At 41.5% G+C, this 4,323-nt stretch overlaps 1 pseudogene; it reads right to left on the minus strand.

Moving 5' to 3' along the window:
* Positions 1-1,079: 1,079 nt before the first annotated feature.
* LOC113188202 (uncharacterized) lies at positions 1,080-4,103 on the minus strand (annotated as a pseudogene).
* Positions 4,104-4,323: the final 220 nt, after the last annotated feature.

Below are 4,323 nucleotides of genomic sequence, written 5' to 3' on the forward strand. Positions count from 1 at the left end.
GGGCCAATTGAAGATTGTGATACCCAGTTCAAGGGGGTATTCTGTCCCAGCCTCAGAATTTATTAGATCAGACATTCATGACCTAAGGTTCAAATAACAGGTGCCAAGGGGTAGAAAATTATGGTTGCAAGCTGATAATTACAATTGGACTGATCATACATTTGACCTCAGTTCTGTTTGTTTTAAAGTAAGTTTCTCGCAATAAATATCTTTGCTGTTAAGACCTATAAATAAACATTCAAAGCTTGCTCTTGATCAGTCTTCCTCCATGAAAGTTTGGCTGATCCATCAGACCCTGGCCTTTTCTCTACTTTTGTGTCTATTTGTCTTTTCTCAATCCTGTCACAACCCAGCTTGGGAACCTGAATAAGTAGCCGTGCAGGACATGACACAACTCGATATCCAACATGACTCTTTACATTATATTTAGTATTCAAATAAACACAATAAATAGGTCATAATAACATAAATATCCTTCGTACCACTGAAAATACACTAGTTTTTTCCCCCAGAATAAGAGTGAAAACAAAAACATCACTTTAAGTACCAATGTTAAGTCAATCAATATTACTTTAAATGATGAATAAGAGGAGAGTAACAAACATGTCACTTAATGCATGTGTAAGTATGCACAAACCTATCTTTAGCAGAATGAGAAAGAAATATTAATGGCAATTTACAATCCCCATTTCTGTAACTGGTCATAGGTCAAAAGTTGGTATTTATGACTACCTTCTTCTACTACCCATTCTGTATTCCCTCTACCTCCAACAAGCACTTCAGCAGGTCTTGGATCTTTACCTAGAGTTGTGACTGACACCTCTAGTAAAGAGCCAAGACCTGCTGAGGTTAAATCAGCATCTATTGTATGAGTCTGAGACATTTGCTATCTTGCCTGGATTGTGGTGTTGTGACCTTAATTACCGGTTAATGTAATACCAAGAGACAGCCTAAGGGATTTCCTGCCTTCCAGGAGTATGCTTCCTTACCTCCATTGGGGAGTAATATTCCTGTCTTCTCTTGGTAATCTGGATCAATCACCCCTGCCAGCACCATAACTTCATTCTTAGCCTGTTGACTCAAGAGCATGAGGAACCCAAAGTGGTTGGGGAAAATCTTAAATTCCAATTTAATGAAATCATTGTTGTGTCTCCGGATAGAAGCATCCCTCCTTCTAGAACTAAGACTTTTAGGCCAGCAGAGCATAAGTTTGCAGGGACAGGAAGCAACAAATTTTTCTTGTGGATTACTAGAGGTAATGGTGAGTGGTACCATTTCTGTTTCCACCCCTTGATTCCTGGATCCATAAATTCTAGCAATAGGAGAGATAATCCCATACAATGGATGCTGATTTAGAGTATATACAGCCTTATGGAGAACCTTGCTCTAGCCCTGCAAGGTATTACCATATAGCTGGTGCTGTAACTGCATATTCAAAAGTCCTTTTCATCATTCTATCAAACCAGCTGCTGTGGGATGGTGTGGCACATGGTATGATCAGTGAATCCCATGAACATGAGCCTATTGCCTCAATTATTTGGCTGTGAAGTGAGTTCATTGGTCTGAAGCAATGCTGAGTGGAATAAGGTATTCTGTAAGTTTATGCACGGTAATTTTGGTCAAAGCCCTACATGCAGGGAAGACAATAAGTGTCTATTCTAGTAAGGACAAACCACTGCCCCTTCCATGATGGAAGTGGTCCAATATGATCAACCTGCCACCAGGTTGCCAGCTGATGTCCCTGCGAATGATGCCATATCCAGGCATGAGTGTTGGTGTCTGCTGCTAGCAAATTTGATACTTAGCAGTGGCTGTAGCCAGATCAGCTTTAGAGAGTGGAAGTCCATGTTTCTGAGCCAATGCATAACTGCCATTCTTGCCACCATGAACACATTGTTCATGCGCCCATTGGGCAATGACAGGAGTGGCTGGAGAAAGACCTTGATTGCTATCCACAGATCAGGTCATCCTAATTGATTATTAAAGTCCTCCTCTGCTGAGGTTACATTTTAGTGGGCATTTACATGGGACACAAATGTCATCATATCCTTTACAAATTCAGAGAGGTCTATTCACATACTTCTTCCTCAAATATCTTTGTCACCAAATTTTCAACTATGTTCTTTCCATGTTCCTGACCAAACAGGCAAACCCATTGCCTATAGCTGTACATATACAGTATAGAGCCACACATATGACCATTTTTCCTTTCAGGCAAAATACACAACCAAATGCATTGCCTGATGCTATGCCATTGTGAACATTTCCCTTCATTTCCTTCACCACTCTTTTTCAGGGTTGTTCAAGGAAGGGGCAATAATCCTGCAGCTGTCCACTTCTAGGTGGTATGTGCATATCATGCAGAAGTGTCTATAAACCAGGTACTAGTCTTCTCCTTCTCTGTTAATTAATCATAAAGTGCATCCCCATGAAGACATAGATTAATGCTGAGGGACAGAAGGTACTGCAGCAGCAGTAGAAACTATGCACATTTGGGTGACTTCTTCATGCAACCTACTTGTGACTTTGGGTCCTGCCCAATCACATATGTACCACTTATACTTGATGATAGAGTGCTGTGGTGCATGTCAACTTTATGGCTTGGTGGGTCAGAAAACACCCAGTTCTTGACGGGCATCTCAGTTACTTAGTAACTGGGTGACCTAAGGTCAAGTGTTCAGTTTCCACTAAGGTCCAATAGCAGGGAAAGATCAGTTTCTTGAAGGGAGAGTAGTTGTCTGAAGAATATGGTAGAACCTTGTTCCCAAATCCCAATGCCCTCCTCTCTGATTCCCCTATGGGAGTCAAAGGCTCCAGAAAGCATCTCTATCTGCCACTGACACCTTAAGTACCATTGGGTCTGCCAGATCATGGTGCAAGAAACCATATGACCCGAGCAGACTGTCCAGCAGCCTGTATCTGTTGCAGAACTTTCTCCTGATCTGGGCCCCATTCAAAACAAGAATCTTTTCTAGTCACTTGGTAAATGGGCCTAAGTAATATATGCCAGTGAGGAATGTGCTGCCTCCAAACTCCAAATAGGCCTCCCAGGCATTGTGCGTCTTTCTTAGTTGTAAGAAGGACCAGATGGAACAACTTATTTTTTATCTTAGAAGGAATAGCTCAGTATGCTCCATACCACTGGACTTCTAAAAACTTTACTGAAGTTGAAGGCCATTGAATTTTAGTGGGATTTATTTCTCATCATCTGATATGCAGGTGTTCCACTGGCAAGTCCAGAGTGGTTGCTACCTCTGGCTCAGTTGGTTCAATCAACATAATGTCATTAATGTAATGGACCAGAGTGATACCTTGTGGAAGAGAAAGGCAATAAAGATCTCTGTGAACTAAGCTCTGACACAGTGTTGGAGAGATGACATACCTCTGAGGAAGGACAGTGAAAATATATTGCTGGCCTTTCCAACTTAAAGAAAATTGCTTCTGGTGGTCCTTATGCACAGGAATGGAGGAAAAAAACATTTTCCTGATCAATAGCTGCATACCAGTTAACAAGAGATGTGTTAATCCGTTTAAGCAAAGAAACCACATCTGGTACAGCAGCTGCAATTGGAGTAACCACCTGTTTAAGCTTACGATAATTATCCATTATTTTCCATGTCCCATCTGTCTTCTACACAGGCCAAATGGGAGAGTTAAACGAGGGTGTTGTGGGAATCACCACCCCTGCTTCCTTCAAGTCCTTGATGGTGGCACTAATCTCTGAAATTCCTCCAGGGAAGTAGTATTGTTTTTGATTCACTATTTTCCTAGATATAGGCAACACCAGAGGCTTCCATTTAGCCTTTCCCACCATAATAGTTCTCACTCCACAGGTTAGAGAACAAATGTGGGAGTTTTGCCAAAGGCTAAATATATCCATCCTAATTATGCTTTCCAGGGCTGGGGAAATAACCACAGGATGAGTTCAGGGGCCCACTAGACTCACTGTGAGTTAGACTTTTTTATTAATTAATCACTTGACCTCCATAAGCTCCTGCTTTTACTGGAGGATCACATTGATGTTTTGGATCTCCTAGAATCAGTGTCAATTCAGAGCCTGTGTCTAGTAGTCTCAGAAAGATCTGATCATTGCCTTTCCCCATTGCACAGTTCCCTTGGTAAAAGGCCTTAGGTCTCTTTGGGGATGGATGGAAGTAAGATTGAAAGTAAAGATTTTTTGTACTTTACCAGGGTTCTTCCTCAAGGAAACCTGGCCTCCCCTTCATTCACCGTGTTCCAGATCTGTAAATTGAAGCAAATCTGGGAAGTAGTTGAAGGGCCATGATTTTCTGCTGTTATGATCCAGGGCAGACTTTTGTACAT

Source organism: Urocitellus parryii, chromosome 6, assembly GCF_045843805.1.
Source record: "Urocitellus parryii isolate mUroPar1 chromosome 6, mUroPar1.hap1, whole genome shotgun sequence".
NCBI lineage: Eukaryota > Metazoa > Chordata > Mammalia > Rodentia > Sciuridae > Urocitellus > Urocitellus parryii.